The sequence below is a fragment of the Juglans microcarpa x Juglans regia genome, chromosome 4S, assembly GCF_004785595.1.
Source record: "Juglans microcarpa x Juglans regia isolate MS1-56 chromosome 4S, Jm3101_v1.0, whole genome shotgun sequence".
NCBI classification, from domain to species: domain Eukaryota; kingdom Viridiplantae; phylum Streptophyta; class Magnoliopsida; order Fagales; family Juglandaceae; genus Juglans; species Juglans microcarpa x Juglans regia.
This window is the reverse complement of record NC_054601.1, coordinates 9,642,983-9,654,033: the sequence shown is the minus strand read 5'-3', so window position 1 is coordinate 9,654,033 and position 11,051 is coordinate 9,642,983. Positions and strand designations below refer to the sequence as shown.

The following is an 11,051-nucleotide window of genomic DNA, read 5'->3' as shown; positions in this document are numbered from 1 at the left end:
ACATGCGTACATTCGGCAGAAAAAAATGGTACGCTCCACTTTTATTCCTGTGTTCAAGTCTTTTGGAAAGCATATGCTGCGATATTAAATCTGTTGCGACTCTACAGTGCCATTGTCTCGACGCTTGATCCAAAACATGATCGGCCCGAATTATCTACTACTTTCAAATGTTTCAATGTTGGGGCTGTTGGATTCTGCAAGGTTATTTCTTAACAGGGAATGAAATGCATTTTAAGAGATTGTTGGATGCTACGGTGGAAGGACAAAGTTTTCTTTCAAGATCAATTATTTAAATCAATATGCGTTTGAACATGTAAGAAACAAACACGTGTTTTCTTAATAAAAAAACTCTACTCATCATCTCTACACCACGAACTACGTATGATCTTTTTTCCTTACAAAAAGTATAGTGTATGAATGATGAGTAGAAGATCAGTTTTTGATTTCTAGCAAGAATTAAAACCCAAAAAAATACAAAAAAAAAAAAAATTCAAATATGGTGTGTGGTGTAAAGATAATGAGTAGAATGACTCTTTCTTAATATGATTAATAATATAAATCTACTTTTACTTCATTTACCACGTAAATCTTGTCCTATTAATGGAAATTAATGGTTTTGGATTTGATATAAATGGGTTCAAGCTCAAACAAGTTGACCTATTTATTAATCATTGAACCGTTAAGACAAGATTAATAAACGGATCAACCTACTTAATCCGAAATCAACCTTCAATAATATGTTTAAATTTTATTTCAAAATTACAATTTTATTATTGTTAGATTGAAACATTAATATTTCTCAATATGCTTATATTTTTATTATTGAGATTACAATTCTGAACCTATATTCATATTTGTTATTGTAGAATTTGTAATATTAGTTATATTATATTAAATGTTAAGAGTTCGCATGGCCCTGATAGCATTTAATTCAATGAGATTATATGTTGTATTTATATCTCCCCAAGTAGTATATGTTTGGGTAAACAAATTATAGAAAATCTTGATATTGAGTGCGTAAATTTCTATCTCTGCATCTCTCCCTTGGCATTACCCCCCCCCCCCCCCCCCATTTATAAATTAATATTTTAACACAAGCGAGATCCAAAATAACCCATTGATGTTAAATTGGGATAGAAACATAAAGCAAAATTCTAGATGCAGTCACCTGTAGGGAGACTCCGCGAACTACCTAAAGGCTAACGTGAGCATGAAACGAGTCAATTCATTAAACGGAACGAACGGAGCCAAGTTGAGCAAATTTGGATGATGAAACTCAATGTTTGATTAAAAGGAAGGGGCTTTCTCGTTTGCTACAAACAATGCGTAGAGGAGCTGACAGGGGAAGGGGCCATTTATTTCATCTTTAGTGGAGCCCTAATGCCATGTGAAGTGAGCCAAACAACTAGCAACCAAGACCAGAGGAACTACGAGATGGGTTCCACCGTCGGCAAACAAGCATGCCCATATTAGCATATGCCTCTGTTGCAACGTTTCCTTTTCTGCCTGCTCCTTCGTACGCAGCTCCCTGATGTATTGTGCGTCTGGAATTTATTTTACATTATGTTATTAGAACGTTGGAAGGTTACTTGCTAAAAGTCTGTCAGATTTTTTTTCTTTTTCAAATTTTCATTTTGGGTAAATCCTTTACAATTCCAATTTGTTAATGTTTTATACAGGGTTTGGTGTTGACACTCTTCAACTTGGAAAGTTGAGCAAGAATTTTTTTCCTAGTTGAAATAAAGTCTTAGAAAAATGCAGCAATTGACATTGCTTTTGTTTGAAGGATCTAACCTTCTCTCTCCTTTTTTTTTTTTTTCTCGGCAGCTTCAGAACTCAAATCTTGATGAAAAATTCCAAGTGCAGTAGCTGAGCTTTGCTTTGGAGAGGACGAGATGAGTAGGCCAACGGTAGTGGAGGAGTTAAACAGGTCGATGCCAGTGGACTAAAATGCACATGAAACTCGAATGGTAGAGAGCGCGGGCTGTATGGGCAGAAATCGAATTTGGGTGGGAGAGACATTTTGTAAAACAGAGATCATGGGCTTTTTAGTAATTGGCTTGAGTTGACACGGTCGATCCGTACCAAAGTACGTGGAGTAGAAGAACTCGAACATAACAATTACTTGGGCGGATCAGATAGTTTGGGAAGGAGAATTAAAGGCAACGCAACGGTGGTGCAAAGAGAGCGAGAGAGGAAGGGCGGGAGGACACTAAAGTAAATTGCTTATTTGATGCTAGTTATTTTCTATAAAAATGACTATTTCTTGTCAAAATAAGTATTCACGTCGTAAATAATCATTTTCTTCACACATAACTCTTCATAACTGAACTTTTCTTGTCGTGGGGGCTGAAACAGCTTTCACATTTTGCATTCATGGCTGCACTGCCAGCAATACCAGTTATCTGCTATACGCACCAAGAACAATGAACAAAACAAATTTAAGAACTAATCAAGAAATGATGGGCAGACCTGTTAGTGTATCCAGCTCTACCCAACTATACCCGCAGATTATTTAACAATGATTTACCATAGATGCTGATATACCGAAGTGTATCAGCAATCTTTCTGTGTAGCCAAAACCACGAAGCTCAAGAAAATTTGTGAAATTTCTCATAAAAAAAGGTAACATCAAATTTCTCATAAAATTTGTGAAAATTGGCAACTTGTATGATAATCATTCAACTTATTATCTCAAAACAATGAAATCAATCCACCAATGAAAATGACGAAAAAAAATATATATATCCATGAATACTAGGAGATGGCATATCACTTTGAAGAGCAGACAGCACTGCTGCACATTTCATAAACCAAATAAAAATAATCAATTTACAACAAAATTTTGGATACTACCTTTGCAACACAGCTGACCAACTCCGCTGCTGTGGGCTAGAATTCAAACCATCTAACCCACCAATTTGGGCTAAAGCTACTGAGCGTACCATAGAGTCCATACCTTGTATAGTTGTATACCAATCAGACTTATGTAGGTGTGTGTACAACAGATACCAAATCTTTTCATATAAAACCAAGTAGTTTATAATAGTGAGACATGGTAGACTGCACTTAGAATGTACACCCGTGCGCAGTGCCTCATGTGCTAAGGAAACAGCATAACACAAAATTAAATGAAAAAAAATTGCGCATGTTACTGTAAATAAGTCTGTCAAAGTGCTAATCATTACCAAATGCAAAATCTAAATCATTCAGGAGTCATTAACTTCTAAATGTTACCAGCATTAACCAATAAAACCAAAACTGTATCTCACGTCTCTATAACAAAGTTCCAAACAGAACTGAACCACCCAATTGAATGAAATATATTCTAACAACACAGATGTGCACAATTGGTCCCTTCTCAAGTTCAAAACCATAACCAACATACTTACCTAGATATTGGCCTCCTCTGCATTACGCCTACCCGACCAAGATCTGGACCCTGAAAATTTTTGGAATGAAATTTAAGCTAATGCTTGAATAGCCAGACAAAATCAGCTAAACCCACCAAACAGCTCCAATATCTGCCACCTAACTAACCCCCAAAACCTACAACATTAGAATACCACACCCCACGATGTGTTGTGCACTAGCACTTGCACAGTTTTAAAAATTCAAAGAACACTGTATTCCACAATTGCCACCGCAACACTAGTCATATAATTTGTAGACCTTACCGTGACTGTTGATGAGGAGATTATGAGATGTTCTTTTAGGTAGGCAAAACAAAAGATAGATACAAAAAATTAAATTCTTTTAACTTGACTGAAGAGCAAGACAACTCACCAGCGTTAATTCCAGTATAATGATTAGTATCGATTGTAAGGTTTTCCATAATCTTCGCGTCTTTGACGCTGAAATGCACCAAACTTGTCACGAGGCCTTGGAGTGTAATTTTCCATGGGGTTTGAATATTGACTTCGTGTATCAAGGGCTAAATTGGCCCCAGCATATTGAGGATTGGCCAAGGTGCCATCATACTCAGAATAACCACGCTGTTTATAACCACCAAAACCAGAAGAGGGCAATTGCCGTGGTGCCTGTTGTTGACGCCTCTGGGCATCAATTTGGAGAAACTCCTCCCACTGTTTTGCATGTGTGCCCTTGAGAGTGGTGAGTTGCTTTATGTACTTTTCTCTCATCTCCTTAATAGCCTTTGACCCGCAGAATCAATAGTCAGAAATCACAAGTTCAAATCCATAACTAAACAGCTTTAAGGTTGTTTTAAAACAATCACATGCTCCTCAGTATAGCAACACACGTAGTACTTGACACTACTATAAAAAACAAGACTAATTTCACGTCTTGTTAGTTACATCTCCTACTCTCTCCTCTCTAGTTTTATAAAATATTTTGAAATTTTTTAGCAATGTATGTATATTCTCAACTATTATCAGTTCAACTTCAGGCTGAGCCACATCTGCAAAACCCTTTGCCGGAATTACTATACTCATAAACACTGAGCATTCTAAGGTCCACAAAGGTATTTATATTCCCTAAAGGGAAATAAGAGAGAAAAAACTGTACATGCGAATTTCAAAATCTAAATTGAAGAGAGAGAGATGGACAGCTGTAGCAAGTTTTAACATCACAAAAGATCCAGTGGCACCCTACAAACAAAAAATCAAAAATATAGAAGAGGAGAGACTGAGAGAGGGGATTAAAGAAGCAGAGCTTATGCTAGACATGTGAGGCATTAGTAAGCCAAAGGCTCATTTTCCAAGAAAGAAAACAAGAACAAAAACCCAAGTCAACCATTTCCCGGCTTATTTTAGAAATTTGAACTTCATAGACTTCATTGATACTAATAGCACTCTCACGTGATAATTCTGATCAAGCACGCTTGCAACTGAAAGTTTGGGGATGTATACAATAGATGAAGAAAATTAAAAATTTTAGTATTTCACAAAAGGTCCAATGTACTTAGTCTATGTAAAATATGGTCCCGGTTCATTACACCAGTTATCACTGTGCACATGCAGACCAGCACAATGAGATAGTTCTTACCTCACGATGCCTGTAATTTTCTTCATCTTCTTCCTTGTCACGAATTTTTCCCAGTTCCATTGCCTCCCTTTTAAACTCCAACTCTAGCTCTTCTAATGTTTGGCTGGAGGCAGGGTAATCAAACTGACGACCAGTTTGCATATCAGATCCTCTCCTCTCACTATCCCATCCATCAGTCCTATAAGTACTCATGCTCTGATTATTACGATCATATGAATTATATGACTTGCCTGGGTAAGATGGACGTGTTGGAGACTTTGAATTGCTCAAACGACCTCTGGCTCCATTATTACCATAAGCTTCATGAAATGAAGAGTCTGTTAAGCCCTGATTCAAGATACTAACATAGATGGTAGCTTAATCAAGATACTATCTTTCTATTCACATAGGGAAATCATCCGAGGCAAAAGGTCCATATATGCTTTCAGTATATAACTTCGTTTGGCAGACAATCCGATCAATTCAGACCCACCCACAAAAGTTACTTCAGAACCGTACACCAAATGCTTGAACATAAGAACTTACCTCTCGCTGCAAACAAATTATAAGTAACAAGCAGCATCATTACAGACTCAGAAAAGGGGAAACAATATACATATTCAGAAACACATAGGAAGTTTGTAGGAATCTTACAGAGCTACAAACTATAAATATTGTAATTACCAGCTTTCTATGATGCCAGAAGCATATCCTATGCTATCCCTACCTTGTGGAGAGCCCCTTGAAAACTTCCTCAGATCATTGTGACTATGGTCTTCCAAAACCCTCTCCTGCCTACCAAACCTCTGCGGAAGGGGTGATGCATTCTGAGGACTGGAATGAGACTTTTGGGAATTAGATCGTCGCAACCTTGCATGAGCAGGGCTTTGTTCAGGTGACCTAGATCTTTCCATGTGGGAACTAGAAGAAAACCCTTTGATCACTTTCCTCCTTAATCACTTTGTGCACGGCATCCACACCTTTGGCCAAAATTAACCTATCCTTGCCACTAACAATGATAAACTTCTCCTCCATCTTGATTTTGCAGCCAATATCATTTTCAATCTTTTCTATAAGTTTCTCTGTAAAAAGTACTTTTACATGCTTTTCTCTAGCAGGCACCCTTTCAAAGAAATCTTGAGACTTGCGATTTGCTCCAAGGGTAGAGGGGCACCCCTGTAATTATGCAAAACAGGGCATTTAAGGAAAAAAAGAAAGAAATCGTCCCTCTTCAACATCAGCAATGTAATCTAAATATGCAAGAGACTCAGTGACATTCTATTTGTTTTCCATGGGTTCATATGACCATAACGCCAATTCAACAGAAGGAAAGGCTTTCGATCAAATTTCATGAAAACTTAATGGAATATAATGTCAAAATAAATTTGAGACAGATAAAAAAAAAAAAACAAGGAAAGCATAACCAACAATCTAAATAAGCAAAAAATTATTTTATCAAATCTTTATTATAAAAAGGTACTGTTTCATAGGTAGATCCTTATTATGAGGTATTTCAGCCCATCCATGAAGAATGACTTGCTTATAGACACATCAAAATCCCTTTCTCATATTATCACTTCCCAAAATGACCAAATACTTAGATTAGTCCACCATAAACTGTATAAACAAAACCTCAAAATTCAACCCATACATGGACAATAAAAATACTGATGCCCCTAAGTAATGACTTTGTACTATCACAAATCAGCTTTGTGTGACAGAGTGCAGGTGTGCATATCCAGAGTAAATTTACAGCAATAAAGATTAATTTTGGATAAGTGAACTCCTATGCTAGACAACAATTCCAATTCTCAACATAAACCTGATCTAATCTAAGCAGGCCACGACATTAATCTGAGCAGGGCAACTCTTAGGGTATAAACAAATCCATACTTCTTTCTGATAGAATCTGTTAACCTAATAATTCTAACAAGACATCAACGAAGAGAATTTATACAATGCATGTTCAATATATGCAAGAAAATTTGTATCGATGTCTTCTTTGGGGAAGATCCTCACTCTAGAAACTTCGGATCATAACCATAATTTGGTGTTGTATGTGCAAGAAGAGCGGAGAGTCTGTTGACCATCTACTACTTCATTGTTAGATTGCCATGACTTTTTGGAATGAAGTCTTTGCTCCGATGGGATTAGCTTCGGTGATGCCGAGAAGGGTAAGCGACCTCCTAGCTTCTTGGAGAGGCATTCGGGGCAACTCTCAAATTGCATCAATATGGAAGATGGTCCCAATATGCCTATGGTGTTGCATTTGAAGAGAGAGGAATGAAAGAAATTTTGAAGATCAAGAGCTATCAATGGATGAGCTTAGAAATTTTTCAATACTTTGCTCCATTGGTCGATTGTAATTGATTTTCATGGCATGACCTTTCATGAATTCCTTGTATCACTAAATAGCACGCATAGGCATTGCTCTTGTATATACCCCGTATACTTGGGCTCTTGCCTACTCTTTTGATCAATAAAGTTTTGTTTACCAATAAAAAAAATACTGATGTATGCAAGCATTAGAAGCAGATAGTTTGCAACACTCCACAATAAGTTCAACTAAGAAAACATTTCAAGAGAGGCCAGTAATACCTGAGTGAAGTGACCAGACTCTCCACATATTTTGCAAATCAGTTCCTCTTCTTTCCTTTTCTTCCAAATTCTCTCAGTAGCTTTCGACTTGGCTTCCCAAACCTTGGCTTCTCGGCTAGTGAAATCAGTTGGAACAGCATTTGGGTCACGGGGAGGTTCCTCTTCTTCATCGGAACCCGCAAGAGACCTTTTGTTCGTCTTTTCCCTATCTTGTGAATTGGTTGTCGTCGATCTCGTTGATCCCTGAGGACCCGTGTACTCCTTGTAAAGTTCACTGAAGTCGTCATCAATATCTTGGTCTGATCTTGTTGCCATCTTATAACAACCTTATGTGAGTCCGAAACCTACATTTTCAAACATAAACTGCACCTCATTAAACCCAAATTTTAAAGAAAGATTGCAAAAGCTAGATAAGAAACCTTTGTATTCTATAGTAACTTTAAGGTGGACCTTTTATTTTTATTGGCAAAAACTTATAGTTCAGATATGAGATAGATTAAAAGCAGAGTAACAGGTAACACATTCTTCAGATCATTCATGGTGGATTTTTTAAGATCTTTATAATCAATATTTATAATTAAAGGTTCAGTCCTTACCAACTTAGCATGTAATTTAGTGGATATAATGGTTACTAAAAAATTACGAGAGAATATATGGTAAACTTTGAACGATTAAAAAGTAACTAAATGGAAGTTATGATCTCAAAAATTCCAGCCTAAAAGTCTAGAGGATCATAATCCAAAATTGAGTTTACACAAATGTATAATCGTCAGGAACTCGAGTATATTGTGAATAAGTGCTGTCTCTTTTTTTTCGTATTTCACATGCTCCCATACTTCTTTTGTAAATGGATTATTCTGACAGCTACAAATTGTTCTGACCTATCCTTATGCATACCAGAAAATAAAATTAGGGTTTGTTCGTCCAAAAATAATATGTTCGAAACTAGTATATTTCAATGTATTTCTTACGTGAAGGAGCCCCAGTATATTTTATTTTTATATAATATATCCCTTTTTATACCAATGAATTTTTTTTTTTTTTCTTGAAAAACAAAATCCCCTCGAATCGAACCGAGTGCTAACCGCAATTAAAATCGGAATCTGGAAAATCCGCTCCAAAAAGCGAATACTTGAGTCTGAGTGTACGAGTATAATATATGTTTCAGAACAATCAAAATGGTGAAAGATTGAAAGCACCGTAAGAATCGGAAGCGCAGGAAACACTATAACTCGTGCAAAATGAAAACACAGGGAGAAGAGCAGGAGAAGAAAGCAGTACCTTTGCGAGAGGTAGAGAGAGGACAGTTATCGTTCCAGACGAGGACAAGAAGCTTGAGGCCTGAGGGGGGCTCAGAGTTAGGGCTCTGGGCTCTAGCTCTTTCAATTTCACCACCGGTGAATCGGGTTTCATTATTTATATTTTTGTTTTTGGGTGATATTTTTTTTTTTTTTTTTTTTAAACGAAGAAAATCAGTTGAGTCAGATGTCCCAGACTTTGGGAGAACACAAGACATGTTATCGTGTCAATTGTCATATGAACGCTGACTTGAGTTTGAGAGCATGATAACGTTCGAAATTACGGTAATGTGTAATTTAATAAAATCATAAAATTTAATAACAGATAAAATGAGTTACGTAAAATTCTATATTTTATCATGCAATCATATCTCAAATTCTTAAATATAATTAACTTATTAAATTATTTAAAATATGTCATACTAATATTAAAGACTATAAATTTATAGAGGAATAGTATTGCTCTAAAATCAAATTTTAAAAAATAAAATGTGTTAAAATCGTTTAAATTTCCTAACACAATTAGTCAACAATACTTGATTGTTCTAAATATTTACCATGTTACAAGTAATTTTGACGGTAGGTACAAATCAAAATAGAAAAAGCTTGAATCCAGTCCATTTTGCGCACTCCTTGCACACGAATAAGAGCTGGCATGGGGAGCTGGAAAATGATACGCTGCGTTTCACAAAATGGGGTGCTGGGGGTGCGTATGGTCAAGAGACTTGAAATGGGCGAGAGAGGGGGAAACAAAATGAAACGATGCGTTTTCAATTTAGAGGAGAAATTGAAACGCACCATTTCTAGCTCCTCTCTATTCCCCGATCCTAATCCATTCTCATTCCCTCCTCCCATCTTGCAAGCCCTAACCATGGCGTTCCTCCTCCCCTTTTGCTAGCCCCAGTGTCTTTATTCATATGTTCCCACATAGCATCTACTCGAGCTTTAATTTCTAGCATTATGAAATGAATACATTGCTTTGTTAAGAAGAGAATACCTTATAACCAGTTGGGCTAATAACCCACAAATAACAACCCCCCAATTGTTTATTGCCACGTAGGTTTCACAACTTAGTTTCTACTGTGAAAGCACATTAGCCGATTCAAAATTCACCACTTCGCAATCAACCCCGTCAAATCCTCCCCCCCCCCCCCCCCGACGGCAACCGACGCATATCCTTCTCCCCCCTCTTGCAATCGACGGTAGACCCTCGCACCGGTGTTGTCTGGCCCTTGCATAACTTGGTCCGGCCACCCAAAGAGAGGAAGTGACAAGTTCTTTATGAGTTTCGAGTTGGGAATAGGTGGAGATCAACGGAGGCGCAACTGGGTTCGATGGCAACGAATCCCGAGAGAGCGACCTGCACTGGAGTCGACAAAGGCGAGAAAATGGTGGTGAGTTGAGCATTGCAGATTTGAGAAAATGGTGCACAGTGGGGCTTTGGGGGTGGTTAATAGAGGTTCTCTCTATGTATGTGTGTGTTTGCAGTGGCTTCCAAATTACCATTTTTCTTATTGTTTAATTCTTTTATGTTGCTTCTGATTTGTCTTCAAACCGATTCACAAGCCTTCTGAATATGCATTTTGTTTTGTTTTGTTTTGTTTTCTTATTTCTAAAGTTTAGTTTTTTGTGCATTTTGTCGTAATTTTTTTTTTTGGGCGTTGTGGGTTCTTGAAATTCTGGATGTAGGAAAAAAATTTCTGATTGTAGCTGAGCAAAAGATATGAGCCACAGATGTTTGTTGTGTTTTAGAGAATTTGGTGCACAAAAGAATTTGAAACTAACTTGTGGGTTCTTGGAAAAATATTTTTTAGTTGTAGTGAGCAAATAATTTCAAACGGAAGAGATGAAAGGTAGGGACTACGATGAGATGAGTTTCGAAAGGGAGGGGCTAGTAGTGAGTCGGCTAGTGACCTAGCTCTTTTCTATTGTATGTGGTTTCAACTATTCTCACTTTTTGTGATTTTTGACATGACAGCTCATCAAAGTAGGGCTGATGCTCTTCAAAAAATAGCCGACCACTTAGAAGTGGGACTGTGTTAAGAATAGCCCTTCACTTCCTGAAGAATACAAAATCATAAATACCCACCATTTTCTTTAGATTTTGTCTTGGATTTCGAAGTGGGATCAGTTGCTTTTGTAGATTCATTTGATACACTATCCTTTTCA

General features: G+C 37.1%; 1 pseudogene; it reads right to left on the bottom strand.

Annotated features, from left to right (window-relative positions):
* Window positions 1-3,155: 3,155 nt before the first annotated feature.
* Window positions 3,156-9,011, bottom strand: LOC121263376 (annotated as a pseudogene).
* Window positions 9,012-11,051: the final 2,040 nt, after the last annotated feature.